The sequence below is a fragment of the Triticum aestivum genome, chromosome 3D (assembly GCF_018294505.1).
Source record: "Triticum aestivum cultivar Chinese Spring chromosome 3D, IWGSC CS RefSeq v2.1, whole genome shotgun sequence".
NCBI lineage: Eukaryota > Viridiplantae > Streptophyta > Magnoliopsida > Poales > Poaceae > Triticum > Triticum aestivum.
In genome coordinates, this window is record NC_057802.1 from 211204569 (window position 1) to 211226441 (window position 21873).

Sequence of the window (21873 nt, forward strand, 5' to 3'; positions counted from 1 at the left end):
TTAGGACTAAATTTATAACCAAAGCAAATTACGATGCTGTTTAAAGACTCTCAAAATAATATAAGTGAAGAATGAGAGTTCATCAATTTCTATAAAATAAAACCACCGCCGTGCTCTAAAAAGATATAAGTGAAGCACTAGAGCAAAATTGCCTAGCTCAAAAGATATAAGTGAAGCACATAGGGTATTCTAATAAATCACGATTCATGAGCATCTCTCTTAAAAGGTGTGTACAGCAAGGATGATTGTGGCAAACTAAAAAGCAAAGACTCAAATCATACAAGACGCTCCAAGCAAAACACATATCATGTGGTGAATAAAAATATAGCCTCAAGAAAAGTTACCGATAGACGAAGGCGAAAGAGGGGATGCCTTCCGGGGCATCCCCAAGCTTAGGCTCTTTGTTGTCCTTGAATATTACCTTGGGGTGCCAGGCATCCCCAAGCTTAGGCTCTTGCCACTCCTTATTCCATAGTCCATCAAATCCTTACCCAAAACTTGAAAATTCACAACACAAAACTCAACAGAAAATCTCATAAGCTCCGTTAGTATAAGAAAATAAATTACCACTTTTGGTACTGTTGTGAACTCATTCTTCATTTATATTGGTGTAATATCTACTGTATTCCAACTTTTCCCTGGTCATACCCCCGATACTAGCCATAGATTCATCAAAATAAGCAAACAACCCATAGAAAACAGAATCTGTCAAAGACAGAATAGTCTGTAGCAATCTGGATATTTCGAATACTTCTGTAACTCCAAAAATTCTGAAAAATTAGGACGACCTAAGAAATTTGTTTATTAATCTTCTGCAAAAAGAATCAGTATTTTATCACGCTTCTGTTAAAAATGAGAATTGTTTTCCTGAGCGCAAAAGTTTCTGTTTTTCAGCAAGATCAAATAAACTATCACTGTAAGCTATCCCAAAGGTCTTACTTGGCACAAACACTAATTAAAACACAAAACCACATCTAACCATAGGCTAGATGAATTATTTATTGCAAAACATAACCTAAAAAGCAAAAAAAATTGGGTTGCCTCCCAACAATCGCTATTGTTTAACGCCCTTAGCTAGGCATAAAACACGAATAGATCTAGGTATTGTCATTTTTGGTATGCAATCCATAGCATAAAAGCATCTTTACACTTATTCCATGAATAAATACTATTTTTAGGCAAAGATGAAAACCAAGTTTTAGCATGATATCGAAGCGAGAACGTAAATAGCTTCAGTTTAACAATATCATTATCCACATCTTTTTTCTTTTGCATGTCACACAAATCAATGAAATTATTAAGATGGGATGCGGCATCTTCACTTGGGAGGCCGGCGAATTGATCTTTCATAACAAGATTCAGCAAAGTGGCATTAATCTCACAAGATTCCGCATTAGTAGCGGGAGCAATCAGAGTACTAATAAAATCATTATTATTGGTGTTGGAAAAGTCACACAATTTAGTATTCTCTTGAGCCATCGTGACAAAGCAAGCAATCCAACACACGAGCACACAAAAAGCAAATGAAGAAGACGAACTGAAGAGGGGCGAAGAAAAGGAAAATCTTTTCGAAAATCATTTTAGAAGTGGGGGAGAGGAAAACGAGAGGCGAATGGAAAATAATGTAATGCAAGAGATGATAGTTTATGATGGGTACTTGGTATGTCTTGACTTGGCGTAGATTTCCCCGGCAACGACGCCAGAAATTGGCAAGTTGATGGGAGAAAAAACTTGACTTGACTTGGCGTAAATCTCCCCGGCAACGGTGCCAGAAATTCTTCCTGCTACTTCTTAAGCTTGCGTTGGTTTTTCCCTTGAAGTGGAAAGGGTGATGCAGCAAAGTAGAGTAAGTATTTCCCTTAGTTTCAGAACCAAGGTATCAATCCAGTAGGAGACAACACTCAAGTCACCGAATACCTGCACAAACAAGCAAACAACTTGCACCCAACGCGATAAAGGGGTTGTCAATCCCTTCACGGTTACTTGCAAAAGTGAGATCCGATAGAGATAGATAAACGGTAAAGTAAATATTTTTGGTATTTTTGGTTTATAGATTGGAAAGTAAAAGATTGCAAAATAGTAGACCGGAAACTTATATGATGGAAAATAGACCCGAGGGCCATAGGTTTCACTAGAGGCTTCTCTCAAGATAGTAAATAATACGGTGGGTGAACACATTACTGCCGACCAATTAATAGAAAAGCGCAAAGTTATGACGATATCTAAGGCAATGATCATGAATATAGGCATCACGTCGGTGTCAAGTAGACCGGAGGGATTCTGCATCTACTGCTATTACTCCACACATCGACCGCTATCCAGCATGCATCTAGAGTATTAAGTTCATAAAGAACGGAGTAACGCATTAAGCAAGATGACATGATGTAGAGGAATTAACTCAAGCAATATGACGAAAACCCCATCTTTTTATCCTCCATGGCAACAATACAATACGTGCCTTGCTACCCCTACTGTCACTGGGAAAGGACACCGCAAGATTGAACCCAAAGCTAAGCACTTCTCCCATTGCAATAAAAACAAATCTAGTTGGCCAAACCAAACTGATAGTTCGAAGAGAATTACAAAGATATCAAATCATGCATAAAAGAATTCAGTGGAGATTCAAATAATATTCATAGATAAGCTGATCATAAATCCACAATTCATCGGATCTCGGCAAACACACCGCAAAAGAGTATTACATCGAATAGATCTCCAAGAACATCGAGGAGAACATGGTATTGAGAATCAAAGAGAGAGAAGAAGCCATCTAGCTACTAGCTGTGGGCCCGTAGGTCCGTGGTAAACTACTCACGCTTCATCGGAAGGGCAATGGAGTTGATGTAGAAGCCCTCCGTGATCGAATCCCCCTCCGGAAGGACGTCGGAAAAGGCCCCTAGATGGGATCTCATGGGTACAGAAGGTTGCATCGGTGGAAAAGTGTTTTCGTGGCTCTCCTGGTTGGTTTTGGGATATATGGGAATATATAGGCGAAGAAACTAGGTCAGGGGGTGCACGAGGGGCCCACAAGGGTGGGGGGCGCGCCCTCCATCCTTGTGGCCGCCTCATGGCTCCTCCGACTTCGTCTCCAAGTCTTCTGGTTTTATTCTGGTCCAAGAAAAATCATCGTGAAGGTTTTATTCTGTTTGGACTCCGTTTGGTATTCCTTTTCTACGAAACTCTAAAACAAGGAAAAAACAGAAACTAGCACTGGGCTCTAGGTTAATAGGTTAGTACCAAAAATAATATAAAATAGCATATTAATGCATATAAAACATCCAAAACAGATAATATAATAGCATGGAACAATAAAAAATTATAGATACGTTGGAGACAGATCACTTCTCAACAAGCTGCTCAACTTTTTGGCAATCTTGGAGATCATGGCTCTTGGTGCGGTGGATCTTGCAGTACTGCTTGCAGGAGGCCCCCGGTCTGGTCAGCAGCCGACAAGGCTTGGCACGAGGCACACCCAACAACTTCCTTGCCGGAGCACTCAACCTTAGCCTTCTTGGTAGGGCCACTATTGTCGGATCCCTCGACAGCGAGCACAACTTTGCCCTTGCGCTTCCTGTTGTGCTTGCGACCGTTCTTTTTTGAGGTGATGGCTGCTTCGTCATCTTCTGAGTCGACCTCTGCGCCAGCATCTTCCCCGGGGAGTCTCCTCCCCTCCACAGCACGCACACATCTGTTAGCCAGCGCATATAGCTTGGCGACATCCCTCACCTTGGTCATGGCCATTTCTTCCCACATCTCGCGGTTCCTCACGTTCGTGCGGAACACGACAATGATAGCTGCAGGATGGATGTCGGGAATGTTATGCTGCACATGACTGAATCTCTATATGTACTTGCGAAGCGACTCATCGTCTCGTTGTGGGACCACTGCAAGTCACTTTCCTAACCAGGAACTTTGTGGACGCTGGTGAAGGTGCCAACAAACTTCTGGCATAGATCCGCCCAATAGGATACTGATTTCTCCGGCAAGTTCATCAACCACGATCTGATGTTGGGCTTGAGCACCAACGAAAGTAGTTTGCGAAGTTTTTATCGTCACGAGTCCTAGCAGTCTGCACCGCAATGGTGTAGATGCTCAGGAACTCTGACGGGTGAGTCTTGCCCTCATACTTCTCCGACACTTCTGGTTTGAAGTTTCGGGAATTGGGCCACTGGACTTGCCGTAGCTCACGAGTAAACACTGGATAACCCACCTCATAAGGCAAGTTGCCAGGATACACTAGTGTAGGCTCATCTACAATTGGCCCCGTGGGCCTGTCGGATTGATGACGCGCTTCCCATTGTCGTTCGATGGTAGTACGGGCATCTTCTCCGCATCGTTCTTGAAGAACTTGGCACTGGTCGCGTTGAGCTCGTGAATTGGACGACGCATGGACATATAATCATGGACGTCGACCCACTGGCTCTGACGTTGCTATTGTTGCTGTTGTGGAGGGGTCTGCACCGTGGCTGCTCCTCCTCCAGTGCTCTCTCTAGCAATGTGCACCGGGGCGGTGGGCTGCTGCTGTGAAGGTCCCGCCCACCATGATTTGTCGTTGTTAGCAAAACCAACAAGACTCTGGATGGTGGCTCCCCACTCCTCCATCTTCTCTACAGCAGGAGGAAACTACAAAAGTAGTTGAGCATGTGCCAGTGCTTTATCTTGCGTGGCTGGCATTGAAAGACGCGAGGAACAAGAGGTGTTCTTACTTCCAACTGATCTGGAAGTAGCCCCTTCTCGAACTTGCAACCTTGGCCTGTTGTTGCCAGTGAAGGAAATATGCCCTAGAGGCAATAATAAAGTTGTTATTTTATATTTCCTTGTATCATGATAAATGTTTATTATTCATGCTAGAATTGTATTAACCGGAAACTTGATACATGTGTGGATACATAGACAAAACACTGTGTCCCTAGTAAGCCTCTACTAGACTAGCTCGTTAATCAAAGATGGTTAAGTTTCCTAACCATAGAAATGTCTTGTCATTTTATGACCGGGATCACATCATTAGGAGAATAATGTGATGGACAAGACCCATCTGTTAGCTTAGCATAATGATCATTCAGTTTTATTGCTATAGCTTTCTTCATGTCATATACATATTCCTTTGACTATGAGATTATGCAACTCTCGGATACCGGAGGAATGCCTTGTGTGCTATCAAACGTCACCACGTAACTGGGTGATTATTAAGATGCTCTACAGGTATCTCTGAAGGTGTTTGTTGGCTTGGCATAGATCGAGACTAGGATTTGTCACTCCGAGTATTGGAGAGGTATCTCTGGGCCCTCTCGGTAATGCACATCATAATAAGGCTTGCAAGCAATGTGACTAATGAGTTAGTTACATGATGTCGCATTACGGAATGAGTAAAGAGACTTGCCGGTAACAATATTGAACTAGGTATGAAGATATCGGCGATCGAATCTCGCGCAAGTAACATACCGATGACAAAGGGAATAACGTATGTTGTCATTACGGTTGACCGATAAAGATCTTCGTAGAATATATAGGAACCAATATGAGCATCCAGGTTTCGCTATTGGTTATTTACCAGAGAGGTGTCTCAGTCATGTCTACATAGTTCTCGAACCCGTAGGGTCCGCACGCTTAACGTTCGATGAGGATTTTGTATTATATGAGTTATGTGATTTGGTGACCGAATGTTGTTCGGAGTCCTGGATGAGATCACAGACATGACGAGGAGTCTCGAAATGGTCGAGAGGTAAAGATTCACATATAGGACGATAGTATTCGGACACCGGAAGTGTTCTGGGGGTACCAGGTACGTATCGGGTCACAGGAAGGGGTTTCGGGCAACCCCCGACAAGCTATATGGTCCTAATGGGCCAAGAGGGGAAACACACCAGCCACAAAAGGGGCTGGTGCGCCCCCCATATGGGCTGGCCAAATTGAAGAAGGAAAGGGGAAGAAGGAAAGGAAAAAGCGAATATGATTCCCCCTTCCCCCTCTTCCCTTCCCACTCCGAATAGGAATAGGAAAGGGGGGAGGCCGAATTGGGAGGACCCCAAGTAGGATTCCTCCTACTTGGGGAGCCCCCTTGGCTGCCTATCCTCCCCTCCAACCTATATATATATGAGGGAGGGGGGCACCGCTAGAACACACAACAAACATTGTTAGCCGTGTGCGCCCCCCTCCACAGTTTACGCCTCCGGTCATATTCACGTAGTGCTTAGGCGAAGCCTTGCGCGGATCACTTCACCATCACCATCACCACGCCATCGTGCTGATGGAACTCTCCCTCGACACTTTGCTAGATCAAGAGTTCGAGGGACGTCATCGAGCTGAACGTGTGTAGAACTCGGAGGTGCTGTATGTTCGGTGGTTGATCGGTCGGAACGAGAAAAAGTTTGACTACATCAACTGCGTTGTCAAACGCTTCCGCTTTCGGTCTACATGGGTACGTGGACACACTCTCCCCCTCTCGTTGCTATGCATCTCCTAGATAGATCTTGCGTGAGCGTAGGAAATTTTTGAAATTGCATGCTACGTTCCCCAACAGTAGCATCCGAGCCAGGTCTATGCGTAGATGATATTCACGAGTAGAACACAAAGAGTTGTGGGCGGTGATAGTCATACTACTTACCACCAACGTCTTACTTTGATTCGGTGGTATTGTTGGATGAAGCGGCCCGGACCAACCTTACATGACCATGTTCATGAGACCGGTTCCACCGACAGACATGCAACTAGTTTGCATAAAGGTGGCTGGCGGGTGTTTTTTTCTCCAACTTTAGTTGAATTGAATTTGACTATGGCCGGTCCTTGTTGAAGGTTAAAACAACAAACTTGATGAAACACCATTGTGGTTTTGATGCGTAGGTAAGAACGGTTCTTGCTAGAAGCCCGTAGTAGCCACGTAAAACTTGCAACAACAAAGTAGAGGACGTCTAACTTGTTTTTGCAGGGCATGTTGTGATGTGATATGATCAAGACATGTTGTGATATACGTTGTTGTATGAGATGATCACGTTTTGTAAAGGTTATTGGCAACTGGCAGGAGCCTTATGGTTGTCTCTTTATTGTATGAAATGCAAACGCCATGTAATTGCTTTACTTTATCACTATGCGTTAGCGATAGTTGGCGAGACGACCACGACACTACGATGGAGATCAAGGTGTCAAGCCGGTGACGATGGAGATCATGATGGTGCTTTGGAGATGGAGATCAAAGGCACAAGATGATGATGGCCATATCATGTCACATATTTTGATTGCATGTGATGTTTGTCTTTTATGCATCTTATTTTGCTTAGTACGACAGTAGCATTATAAGATGATCCCTTAACTAAATTTCAAGGTATAAGTGTTCTCCCTGAGTATGCACCGTTGCGAAAGTTCTTCATGCTGAGACACCACGTGATGATCGGGTGTGATAGGCTCTACGTTCACATACAACGGGTGAAAGACAGTTTGGCACATGCGGAATACTCGGGTTAAACTTGACGAGCCTAGCATGTACACACATGGCCTCGGAACACTGGAGACCTAAAGGTTGAACGTGAATCATATAGTAGATATGATCAACATATAGATGTTCACCATTGATGACTACTCCATCTCACGTGATGATCGGACATGGTTTAGTTGATTTGGATCACGTATCATTTAGATGACTTGAGGGATGTCTATCTAAGTGGGAGTTCTTAAGTAATATGATTAATTGAACTTAATTTATCATGAACTTAGTCCTGATAGTATTTGCATATCTATGTTGTAGATCAATAGCTTGCGATGTAGCTCCCCGTTTATTTTTGATATGTTCCTAGAGAAAAATAAGTTGAAATATGATAGTAGCAATGATACGGACTGGGTTAGTGATCTGAGGATTATCCTCATTGTTGCACAGAAGAATTATGTCCTTGATGCACCGCTAGGTGACAGACCTATTGTAGGAGCAGATGCAGACGTTATGAACGTTTAGCAAGCTCGATATGATGACTACTTGATAGTTTAGTGCGCCATGCTTTACGGCTTAGATTTGGGACTTCAAAAACGTTTTGAACGCCACAGAGCATATAAGATATTCCAAGAGCTGAAATTGGTATTTTAGACTCATGCCCGAGTCGAGAGCTATGAGACCTCCGACAAGTACTTTGCCTACAAGATGGAGGAGAATAGCTCAACCAGTGAGCATGTGCTCAGAATGTCTGAGCACTACAATCGCTTGAATCAAGTGGGAGTTAATCTTCCAGATAAGATAGTGATTGACAGAGTTCTCTAGTCACTATCACCAAGTTACTGGAACTTCGTGATGAACTATAATATGCAAGGGATGGCGAAAACAATTCCCGAGCTCTTCACGATGCTAAAATCGGCGAAGGTAGAAATCAAGAAAGAGCATCAAGTGTTGATGGTTACCAAGACCACTAGTTTCAAGAAAAGATGCAAAGGAAAAGAAAGGGAACTTCAATAAAGAATGGCAAGAAAGTTGCCACTCCCATGAAGAAACCCAAAGCTAGACCTAAGCCTTAAACTGAGCGCTTCTACTGCAAAGGGAATGGTCACTCGAAGCAGAACTACCCCAAATACTTGGTGGGTAAGAAGGATGGCAAAGTGAACAAAGGTACATTTGATATACATGTTATTGATCTGTACTTTACTAGTGTTCATAGTAACCCCAGGGTATTTGATACCGGTTCAGTTGCTAAGTGTTGGATTTCAGGTTCCGGCAAAACCCTTGAGGTTCGAACACTGGGGTGCGCACGAAGATTCCCCCCTACCGAATCACGCCTTCACCCTCACCGAGATCTCAAAACCTGGCTCGACGAACTAACAACACAAGAGACACAAGGTTTATACTGGTTCGGGCCACCGTTGTGGTGTAATACCCTACTCCAGTGTGGTGGTGGTGGATTGCCTCTCGGGCTGAGGATGAACAGTACAAGGGGAAGAACAGCCTCCTGAGGAGAGGTGTTCTTGTGCTTGGTGGTGTGGGGACGATCTCAATCAGTTCTAGCTGAGTTGCCTCCTACTGTGGTGGCTAGTCCTATTTATAGAGGCCCTGGTCCTCTCCCCAAATATTGAGCGGGAAGGGAGCCAACAATGGCCAATTTGAAAGGGGATAGCTAGTACAAGCTATCCTGACTAAAGGTGGTCTTTGCCTGCCAAAGGCTATGGTGGTGACGCCGTCTTGGGCTCCACGGTGACCTCCGTCCTGGCGTCCTGCTGGTCTTGGTCTTGTTGCACCGATATGGAAACCTTTGCCCGATGCCTCGGTACTCACCGCCTGCGCTTGCCTCCTTAGCACCAAAGAGGAAGCGAGGACACTGCGCACGCTGGCACCCGCCTGGCCTTGGTCATCATGGCTGACGTCGTAGGAACCTCGCGAGGTTCGCCTTGCCTTGATCTCTCCGCCCCTCGCGAGCCAGCCTGGTGAGGCTGCTCCCGAGGAGGTCTTGTGTCGCCCGCCTCGCGAGGCTTGGCCCCTCGCGAGGGTCTTGAATGCTTGCTGGTGAAGACGGGCTGTACTGGGCCGCGAGTGGAGCCACACCGCGGGCCGCAAGCAGGCATGTCTAGGGACCCCCGTTCCCAGAATGCCGACAGTAGCCCCCGGGCCCAAGGCGCGCTCGGACTTGGCTTCGAGGCGAAGCCAAACGGCAAGTGCGGAGCACCGCGGGCCCCAACAGCCTGCGGCCTTGGTCGACGCGTGGCGATCGATTGGACGTGGGTGTCTCTGCTTCCCCACGCTGCCTCGGCAACTGCCCGATTTGACGAGTCCCTGCTGCATGCAAAAAGGGTTATCATTAACTGCGATCGTGGAGGCCGACGGTTGGCCTCCCTTGGGCTATAAATGAGGAGGGGGGCGGAGCCCCCGTTGTTCATCTCTTCTTGCTCCGCCCGCTTCTCTCTTGGTCCATTGCCAGTAGCGACTCCCATGGCACCTGGGAAGAGGTTTTCAGCCGCGGAGAAGGGGAAGGCTCGCCAGGAGGGGCCCGGCTCTCCACCGCCCAAGGGCGGACGCGGCCGTCCTCGCAAGCACTCCGCGACCCCTGCCGTGGCCCCTCGCGGCCGCGGCGGCGCCCCTTCGCGTGGTGGGAGACGCCTATGTCGAAGCAGCCCCGTTGGTGAAGGGAGGTGCGCCATGGTCGCACGGCCTCCCCGGCCGTGCTTCCACTCGGCGGAGGTGCAGCTGGAGTTCGTGGTGTGCTCGGAGAACCCTGCCGGCTCCTGGCTTCAGCTCCCGCGCTTCTTCGCCAGCGAACTGCCGGCCACAGGTCCAGGCAGGCTCTGACTGCAGGCGGATGGCTGCTGCAGCAAAGCATCATGGGTCACGGTCGAGACCTCTGTCGCAGGCAACGTGGCTCTGGCTAGCGGCTGGCAGACGTTTGCCCGCGCGCGTGGCTTGGGCAGGCGGTGCACCCTCCACTTCAAGTACAACGGCAACGCGACCCTCTACGTGAGGGTCTTCGGAGAGGATGGCTGCCGCGCCGGGTGCTGCCCCGAGGACAACGACAGCGATGAAGTGCTTGGCCTTGGCGACGGTCGAGATGATGGTGAGGACGATCTCGTGCCCAGCTACGGCAGTTCTCCCTCTGGCGACAGCTCCAGCAGCGGTGGCTATGACCAGCCACCACGCCACCGCGCTCGCTTCGAAGGTGGCAGCAGGTCGTCTCGCCGCTGTGCCCCGGTGAAGCGCGAGGAAGGGTCCGACTGAGCTCGGGGGAGCGCTATGGGCCCATCCTCGCGAGCTGCTGCGAGGGCATGCGCTGCTTTTGTTCGCTCTTCTTTTCCTTCCTGCATTAAGAGAGGCAAGTATGGGGCCCCGTGGGGCGTGCAACAAACTATGATTTCCAAGTTGTTATGCTGTGTTCATCATTCCCGTGCCGCGTTGCAATATCAATGTTTTATATAGGCACGTAGGAATAACATAGCTTGACGCGCTTTGAAGTAGTTTCTGCCTCACGAGGCGCGTGTTTCCCAGTACCTGGCGAGGATGAACTGCAAAAATTTGTTAGGAGATCCAGGCCCTGGTCGCAGGCGCACGTCACAACGCCTCGTATCGCGGTACCCAAGGGGCACGGATTGAGAGAGGCATGCCAGCTTAAGGCTCGAACGAGGGTGCCTCGCGAAAAAAAAACAAGACGCTCATGAGGGCACCTGTCCAACCCCCTCGCGAGGGATGCGAGAGAGAGAGTACAGGCTAAACAGAGAACCGAAGGCAGAAACAAAGGCAGAAGGTGATGGAACGAAATTGGCAAGGAACACCGAAAAACAAATTTCAATTAAAGAGGGGCAAGCCAACTACGGAAAGCAAATGAAAAGCCGCATTCGGCACCTAGTCTAGTCTTCTTGTCTTCTCACCAGTGCGGAGCTAAGTGCTGCAACTAGGACGTGGGAGGGAGCCCCAGAGGCCCGAGGGCGGCACTCCTGAGACTCCGGGGCGTGTACAGCCCCACTCGTTATTACGTGAGAGTGTCACGAGCGGAGACCTTCACAGGCACGGGGCCTTCTTCACAGGCGCTCGGCCTTTCTTCATGGGTAGAACTTCCGGAGGTGCTGGATGTTCTAGGCGTTCTGGATGGGTACCCCGTCCTGCGTCTCCAGGCGCGCGGCGCCAGGCCTGGAGACGTGGGCGACCCTAAACGGGCCCTCCCACATGGGTGAGAGCTTATGCAGCCCTTCCCTGGAGAGCACCCACTGTAGGACGAGGTCACCCACCTCGAGCGTCCTGGAGCGGACGCTGCGACAGTGGTACCGTCGCAGCGCCTGCTGATATCTTGCCGCCCGCAGCGTAGCTTCACGGTGGCGTTCCTCCCCCAGCACGAGGTCCATCCCCCGCATGGCGTCCTGCTGCGTCTCATCAAACGCCAGGACCCGCGCGGAGCGATGTTTGACCTCGTGAGGGAGAACCGCTTCAGCTCCGTAGACGAGGAAGAATGGGGTCTCGCCCGTTGGCTTGGTGGCAGTGGTGCGGATGGACCACAACACGGACTGGAGCTCGTCGTACCAGCCCTTGTCGCAAGCCTCGAGCTTCTTCTTGAAGGTCCTGGTCTTGAGGCCTCTCAGGACCTCTGCGTTGGCACGTTCGGCCTGGCCATTGCTCCGGGGGTGCGCCACCGAAACGTAGCAGATCTGCGTTCCAAGGTTAGCACAATATGTCTTGAAGATGTTACTAGTGAACTGCGAGCCATTGTCGGTGATGATGCGGCTGGGGACCCCAAACCGGCTCACGAGACCTTTGATGAACTTGACCGCAGAACCGGCTGGGATTGTACGTACGGCTTCTACCTCCGCCCACTTGGTGAACTTGTCGATGGTGACGTAGAGGTAGCGGTAGCCCCCAGGCGCTCGAGGGAACGGGCCCAAGATGTCCAGCCCCCAGACCACGAACGACCACGAGAGTGGGATGGTCTGGAGGCCCTGAGCCGGCTGATGGATCTTCTTGGCGTGGAACTGGCAGGCCTCGCAGGACTTCACCAGCTCAGTCGCGTCGTTGAGCGCCGTAGGCCAGTAGAATCCGCTACGAAACACCTTGCCGACGAGGGTCCGTGACGACGAGTGGTGCCCGCAGTCCCCACCATGTATGTCGGCCCGCAGCTCTTTCCCCTTCTCCCTGGAGATGCACCATAGGGAAACGTCATTCGGCCGCTTTCTGTACAACTCACCGTCCCGGATGCAGTATGCCGTGGGTTGTCGGGCCACACGCTCCGCATCCTCCTCCTTCTCCGGCAGCGTCCCTTGCGTCAGGTATTCCTTTAATTCCTTGGTCCAGCACCCTTCCTGAGGCTTGAGCGCCAAGAGCAAGCGCGCTCCTAAGGTCGGGCCACAGGCCGGGGCTCCGAGGCAGGTGGTTGAGGGAGTTCCTCCCGAGGCAGCGCTGTCCTTGAGAGTGGTGGTGTTGCTGATGGTTTGAAGAGCCGCTCCTCGAAGACGCCAGGCTCTTGGGGTAGCCGCTTGGATGCTCTTCTGGTGATGTCGTCGGCTTCCTTGTTGGTGCCACGGGGCACATGCTGCAACTCCAGGCCCAAGAACCGTTTCTCCATCTTGCGCACCTCCGCGAGGTACGCCTCCATGTGCTCATCCTTCGGCTCATATACTTTATTGGAGAAGTTGACGAGGAGCTACGAGTCGCCCTTGATGGTGAGACGCCTCACCCCCAGGGCCACCGCAGCCTGGAGGCCAGCTATCAGGCCCTCGTACTCTGCTATGTTGTTGGAGACCTTCTCGCCCTGCTGGAAGCAGAGCTGCACGGTGTAGTAGAGCTTGTCCTGGGTGGGCGAGATAAGCACTGCTCCAGCTCCCGCGCCCTGGCGTAAGAACGCGCCGTCGAAGTACATGACCCAGCCGTCCGACGCTTCGCTCCCTGGAGATAGGGATTGGTTCTCGCCTTCTTCAAGCTCTGGGGCATCAGTCCATTCTGCCACAAAATCTGCGAGCGCAGCCCCCTTGATGACCCTGGTCGTGCTGAACTCCAAGTCAAACACTTGCAGCTCGATGTTCCATTCAGCGACTCGTCCGACAGCATTGGGGCTCTTGAGCACTCTTTCCAGCGGGTAAGCCGAGACGACCTTGATGGGGTGACCCTGGAAGTAGTGGCGCAGCTTGTGCGAGGCCACCAGGAGCGCGAGTAGGATCTTCTGAGGCATGGGGTATCGTGCCCTCGCATCTCGTAGCACCATGCTGACGAAGTACACCGGGTGCTCGACGAGGGCGGGAGAGTTGTCGGAGTCTTCGGTTCCCGGAGGTTGAGGTGTCTCTTTGGGGTCTTCGATTTCAGGGGCTTGGCGGCCTGCCGAAGCAGCCGTTGCTTCAGGAGCATCGCCTTGGTGCCGTGCCGCTTCGTCCGGCCTGTTGGTTCCACTTGGCGGGCCCTTGACCTGGCGCTCTTCTCTAAGGGCCACCAGTGCTGCACTGGCAGAGTGGGGTGTGGCGGACAGGTAGAGCACCAAGGGCTCGAGAGGTCGAGGTGCCACCATCACTGGCGGGCTGGTCAGGTATCTCTTGAGGTCTTGAAACGCTTGGTCGGCCTCCGGAGTCCACTCGAATGGGCCCTTCTTCTTCATCAACTTGAAGAACGGTAGGGCGCGCTCTCCCAGCTTGGAGATGAAGCGCCCCAATGCAGTCACACGACCGGTAAGCTTCTGCATCTCCTTGAGGGTCTGTGGTGGACTCATGTCTTCGATTGCCTTGACCTTTTCTGGGTTCGCCTCGATCCCTCTGTGGGACACGAGGAAACCTAGCAGCTTGCCGGAAGGGATGCCAAACACGCATTTCTCTGGGTTGAGCCGCAAGTCCACCCGGCGCAGGCTTTCGAAGGTCTCCTCCATGTTCTGAATTAAAGTCCTCGCCTCCCGAGACTTCACCACAATGTCATCGATGCAAGCTTCAGCGTTCCTTCCAAGCTGCCGGCCCAAGGCGATGTACATCAGCCGTTGGAAGGTCGCGCCCGCGTTGTGCAGCCCGAACGGCATGCAGGTGTAGCAGTATACCCCACACGGGGTCAGGAAGGCCGTCTTCTCGACATCTTCTACTGCCATCTTGATCTGGTGGTAGCCTGAGAACGCATCCAGGAAGCACAGCAGGTCGCACTCGGCAGTGGATTCGACGATTTGGTCGATGCGTGGAAGCAGGAACGAATCCTGGGGGTAGGCCTTGTTGAGGTTGGTGAAGTCGACACACATGCGCTCCTTTCCGCCTTTCTTGGGCACAACGATGGGATTTGCCAGCCATTCAGGGTACCGGACCTCACGAATGACACCTGCCGCCTCCAGCTTGCGGGTTTCTTGGACGATGAAGGACTGCTTCTTAGTGGACTGCCACCGCGCCCTCTGCTTCACAGGGCGTACATTGGGGCACACCTTCAGGTGATGCTCAATCACTCCTCTCGGGACCCCTACCAGCTGCTCGGGCTCCCAGGTGGAAACTTCCTTGTTCGCGCGCAAGAACTTCACTAACGTCTCTTCTTGATCGGAGTCGAGGTTGGCGCCTATGGTGAAGGTGGCCCCCGAGGACCCATCTTCCTCGACTAGCACCTGCTTGGTTTCTGCCCGGTCTTGAGTGAACAACTGCTTCTTCTTGGTTGGTGCGGCTTTTTTTATCCTCGGAGGTGCCCGCGTCAGCCGGTTGCACCGCCGCGGCGGTCTTGAGGGTAAGCTTGAGTACCGTTAGAGCCTCCTTAGTGTCTCCCGCTATGGTGAGGATGTCCTTGCTCCCAGGCATCTTCATGAGGTTGTAGGCCGGATGGGTTGCCGCCATGAGCTGAGCCAGAGCCGGGTACCCGTGGATGGCGTTGTATGGCAGGCGGATGTGGGCGACATCAAAGTCGATCAACTCCGTGCGGTAGTTGTCGCGGGTGCCGAAGGTCACGGCAAGACGGATCTGCCCCAGGGGGCTGGAGGAGCCGCCGCCGACGCCGGAGGACTTGCTGGGGCGGAGCCGCTCGAGTGGTATGTGGAGGAGGCTGAAGGCCTCCACCGAGAGCACGTTGAGGCCGACGCCGCCGTCGATGAGGGTCTTGGTGATGGCTACGTGGCAGATGGTGGGCGTGCAAAGCATTGGGAGCACGCCCGACCCGACGGTAGTGACGGGGTGATCTCCCGAGTCGAAGGTCAGGTCGGCCTTGGGCGCCACCCAACCCGGGGGAGCTCCCTGCCGCGTGGAGACGGCGCTGATCTGGCGAAGGAACGACTTGACGTGGCGATCTGAGGGCGGCGCCTGCGAGCCGCCGAGGAGGGCCGCGACTGCGTGGGGCACCGGTGCCGCGAAGCGCGCGGCGAAGAGGTCGCGCAACTCTTCCCAAGACGCCCCCATGGATCCGGGGAGGTTGAGCAGCCAGGCGCGTGGCACGCCAGCGAGGGCCATGGGAAGCCAGTTGGCCATAACCTTGTCGTCGCCCCCGGCCTTGAGGACAGCCTCCTCGTACGCCAGCAGGAAAGCCGCTGGATCCGTCGCGCCATCGTAACGCGATGGCATCTCCGGCTTGAACTTGGGCGGCCACTGCACCTGTCGTAAGGCGGGGACCAAGGCTCGGAGCCCCCTGGCCCGGCCGCTGGCATCGGTCGTCAAAGTGGGAAGCGCAGCGCTTGCCATGGGGGCGAAGCGCGGTGGTGGCGAAGCGCAGATCGACGGAAGGAAAGCTCCGGCGCACCCCTACCTGGCGCGCCAAATGTCAGATTTCGGGTTCCGACAAAACCCTTGAGGTTCGAACACTTGGGTGCGCACGAAGATTTCCCCCTACCGAATCACGCCTTCACCCTCACCGAGATCTCGAAACTGTTGGGGAACGTAGTAATTTCAAAATTTTTCCTACGCACACGCAATATCATGGTGATGCATAGCAACGAGAGGGGAGAGTGTTGTCCACGTACCCTCGTAGACCGAAAGCGGAAGCGTTAACACAACGCGGTTGATGTAGTCGTACGTCTTCACGATCCGACCGATCAAGTACCAAACGCATGGCACCTCTGAGTTCAGCACACGTTCAGCTCGATGACGTCCCTCGAACTCCGATCCAGCCGAGTGTTGAGGGAGAGTTTCGTCAGCACGACGGCGTGGTGACGATGATGATGTTCTACCGACGCAGGGCTTCGCCTAAGCTCCGCAACAATATTATCGAGGTGTAATATGGTGGAGGGGGGCACCGCACACGGCTAAAAGATCGTAGATCAATTGTGTGTTCAGAGGTGCCCCCCTGCCCCCGTATATAAAGGAGCAAGGGGGAGGCCGCCGGCCAAGGAGGAGGCGCACCAAGGGGGGAGTCCTACTCCCACCGGGAGTAGGACTCCTCCTTTCCTTGTTGGAGTAGGAAAAGGGAAGGGAGAAGGAGAAAGAAGGAAGGGGGCGCCCCCCTCCCTAGTCCAATTCGGACTAGTCCATGGGGAGGGGTGCAGCCTCCCTTTGGGGCCTTTCTCTCCTTTCCCGTATGGCCCATTAAGGCCCAATACGAATTCCCGTAACTCTCCGGTACTCCGAAAAATACCCGAATCACTCGGAACCTTTCCGAAGTACAAATATAGTCGTCCAATATATCGATCTTTACGTCTCGGCCATTTCGAGACTCCTCGTCATGTCGCCGATCTCATCCGGGACTCCGAACTCCTTCGGTACATCAACATACATAAACTCATAATAAAACTGTCATCGTAACGTTAAGCGTGCGGACCCTACGGGTTCGAGAACTATGTAGACATGACCGAGACACCTCTCCGGTCAATAACCAATAGCGAAACCTGGATGCTCATATTGGTTCCCACATATTCTACGAAGATCTTTATCGGTCAGACCGCATAACAACATACGTTGTTCCCTTTGTCATCGGTATGTTATTTGCCCGAGATTCGATCGTCGGTATCTCGATACCTAGTTCAATCTCGTTACCGGCAAGTCTCTTTACTCGTTCCGTAATACATCATCCCGCAACTAACTCATTAGTCACAATGCTTGCAAGGCTTATAGTGATGTGTATTACTGAGTGGGCCCAGAGATACCTCTCCGACAATCGGAGTGACAAATCCTAATCTCGAAATACGCCAACCCAACAAGTACCTTTGGAGACACCTGTAGAGCACCTTTATAATCACCCAGTTACGTTGTGACGTTTGGTAGCACACAAAGTGTTCCTCCGGTAAACGGGAGTTGCATAATCTCATAGTCATAGGAACATGTATAAGTCATGAAGAAAGCAATAGCAACATACTAAACGATCGAGTGCTAAGCTAACGGAATGGGTCAAGTCAATCACATCATTCTCCTAATGATGTGATCCCATTAATCAAATGACAACTCATGTCTATGGCTAGGAAACTTAACCATCTTTGATCAACGAGCTAGTCAAGTAGAGGCATACTAGTGACACTCTGTTTGTCTATGTATTCACACATGTATTATGTTTCCGGTTAATAGAATTCTAGCATAAACATTTATCATGATATAAGGAAATAAATAATAACTTTATTATTGCCTCCAGGGCATATTTCCTTCAGTCTCCCACTCGCACTAGAGTCAATAATCTAGTTCACATCGCCATGTGATTTAACATCAATAATTCACATCACCATGTGATTAACACCAATAGTTCACATCGTCATGTGACCAACACCCAAAGGGTTTACTAAAGTCAATAATCTAGTTCACATCGCTATGTGATTAACACCCAAAGAGTACTAAGGTGTGATCATGTTTGGATTGTGAGATAATTTTAGTCAATGGGTCTGTCACATTCAGATCCGTAAGTATTTTGCAAATTTCTATGTCTACAATGCTCTGCACGGAGCTACTCTAGCTAATTGCTCCCACTTTCAATATGTATCTAGACCGAGACTTAGAGTCATCTAGATTAGTGTCAAAACTTGCATCGACGTAACCCTTTACGACGAACCTTTTGTCACTTCCATAATCGAGAAACATATCCTTATTCCACTAAGGATAATTTTGACCGCTGTCCAGTGATCTACTCCTAGATCACTATTGTACTCCCTTGCCAAAATCAGTGTAGGGTATACAATAGATCTGGTACACAGCATGGCATACTTTATAGAACCTATGGCCAAGGCATAGGGAATGACTTTCATTCTCTTTCTATCTTCTGCCGTGGTCGGGCTTTGAGTCTTACTCAATTTCACACCTTGTAACACAGGCAAGAACTCTTTCTTTGACTGTTCTATTTTGAACTACTTCAAAATCTTGTTAAGGTATGTACTCATTGAAAAAACTTATCAAGCGTCTTGATCTATCTCTATAGATCTTGATGCTCAATATGTAAGCAGCTTCACCGAGGTCTTTCTTTGAAAAACTCCTTTCAAACACTCCTTTATGCTTTGCAGAATAATTCTACATTATTTCCGATCAACAATATGTCATTCACATATACTTATCAGAAATGCTGTAGTGCTCCCACTCACTTTCTTGTAAATACAGGCTTCACCGCAAGTCTGTATAAAACTATATCCTTTGATCAACTTATCAAAGCGTATATTCCAACTCCGAGATGCTTGCACCAGTCCATAGATGGATCGCTGGAGCTTGCATATTTTGTTAGCACTTTTAGGATTGACAAAACCTCCTGGTTGCATCATATACAACTCTTCTTTAATAAATCCATTAAGGAATGCAGTTTTGTTTATCCATTTGCCATATTTCATAAAATGCGGCAATTGCTAACATGATTCAGACAGATTTAAGCATAGATACGAGTGAGAAACTCTCATCGTAGTCAACACCTTGAACTTGTCGAAAACCTTTTTGCGACAATTCTAGCTTTGTAGACAGTAACACTACTATCACTGTCTGTCTTCCTCTTGAAGATCCATTTAATCTCAATGGCTCGCCGATCATTGGGCAAGTCAATCAAAGTCCATACTTTGTTCTCATATATGGATCTCATCTCAGATTTCATGGCCTCAAGCCATTTCGCGGAATCTGGGCTCATCATCGCTTCCTCATAGTTCGTAGGTTCGTCATGGTCAAATAACATGACCTCCAGAACAGGATTACCGTACCACTCTGGTGTGGATCTCACTCTGGTTTACCTACGAGGTTTGGTAGTAACTTGATCTGAAGTTACATGATCATCATCATTAACTTCCTCACTAATTGGTGTAGGAGTCACAGGAACAGATTTCTGTGATGAACTACTTTCCAATAAGGGAGCAGGTACAGTTACCTCATCAAGTTCTACTTTCCTCCCACTCACTTCTTTCGAGAGAAACTCCTTCTCTAGAAAGGATCCATTCTTAGCAACGAATGTCTTGCCTTCGGATCTGTGATAGAAGGTGTACCCAACTGTCTCCTTTGGGTATCCTATGAAGACACATTTCTCCGATTTGGGTTTGAGCTTATCAGGATGAAACCTTTTCACATAAGCATCGCAACCCCAAACTTTAAGAAACGACAACTTTGGTTTCTTGCCAAACCACAGTTCATAAGATGTCGTCTCAACGGATTTAGATGGTACCCTATTTAACGTGAATGCAGCTGTCTCTAATGCATAACCCCAAAACGATAGTGGTAGATCGGTAAGAGACATCATATATCGCACCATATCTAATAAAGTACGGTTACGATGTTCGGACACACCATTACACTGTGGTGTTCCAGGTGGCGTGAGTAGTGAAACTATTTCACATTGTTTTAACTGAAGGCCAAACTCGTAACTCAAATACTCTTCTCCACGATCAGATCGTAGAAACTTTATTTTCTTGTTACGATGATTTTCCGCTTCACTCTGAAATTATATGAACTTTTCAAATGTTTCAGACTTCTGTTTCATTAAGTAGATATACCCATATCTGCTCAAATCATCTGTGAAGGTCAGAAAATAATGATACCTGCTACGAGCCTCAATATTCATCGGACCACATACATCTGTATGTATGATTTCCAACAAATCTGTTGCTCTCTCCATAGTTCCGGAGAACGGCGTTTTAGTCATCTTGCCCATGAGGCACGGTTCGCAAGCATCAAGTGATTCATAATCAAGTGATTCCAAAATCCCATCAGTATGGAGTTTCTTCATGCGCTTTACACCAATATGACCTAAACGGCAGTGCCACAAATAAGTTGCACTATCATTATTAACTTTGCATCTTTTGGCTTCATTATTATGAATATGTGTATCACTACGATCGAGATCCAACAAACCATTTTATTGGGTGTATGACCATAGAAGGTTTTATTCATGTAAACAGAACAACAATTATTCTCTAATTTAAATGAATAACCGTATTGCAACAAACATGATCAAATCATATTCATGCTCAACGCAAACACCAAATAACACTTATTTAGTTTCAACACTAATCCCGAAAGTATAGGGAGTGTGCGATGATGATCATATCAATCTTGGAACTACTTCCAACACACATCGTCACCTCGCCTTTTACTAGTCTCTGTTTATTCTGCAACTCCCGTTTCGAGTTACTACTCTTAGCAACTGAACCAGTATCAAATACCGAGGGGTTGCTATAAACACTAGTAAAGTACACATCAATAACATGTATATCCAATATACCTTTGTTCACTTTGCCATCCTTCTTATCCACCAAATAGTTGGGGTAGTTCCGCTTCCAGTGACCAGTCCCTTTGCAGTAGAAGCACTTAGTCTCAGGCTTAGGACCAGACTTAGGCTTCTTCACTTGAGCAGCAACTTGCTTGCCGTTCTTCTTGAAGTTCCCCTTCTTCCCTTTGCCCTTTTCTTGAAACTAGTGGTCTCGTCAACCATCAACACTTGATGTTTTTCTTGATTTCTACCTTCGTCGATTTCAGCATCACGAAGAGCTCGGGAATTACTTTCGTCATCCCTTGCATACTATAGTTCATCACGAAGTTCTACTAACTTGGTGATGGTGACTAGAGAATTCTGTCAATCACTATTTTATCTGGAAGATTAACTCCCACTTGATTCAAGCGATTGTAGTACCCAGACAATCTGAGCACATGCTCACTGCTTGAGCTATTCTCCTCCATCTTTTAGCTATAGAACTTGTTGGAGACTTCATATCTCTCAACTCGGGTATTTGCTTGAAATATTAACTTCAACTCCTGGAACATCTCATATGGTCCATGACGTTCAAAACGTCTTTGAAGTCCCGATTCTAAGCCGTTAAGCATGGTGCACTAAACTATCAAGTAGTCATCATATTGAGCTAGCCAAACGTTCATAACGTCTGCATCTGCTCCTGCAATAGGTCTGTCACCTAGCGGTGCATCAAGGACATAATTCTTCTGTGCAGCAATGAGGATAATCCTCAGATCACGGATCCAATCCGCATCTTTGCTACTAACATCTTTCAACATAATTTTCTCTAGGAACATATCAAAAATAAACACAGGGAAGCAACAACGCGAGCTATTGATCTACAACATAATTTGCAAAATACTATCAGGACTAAGTTCATGATAAATTTAAGTTCAATT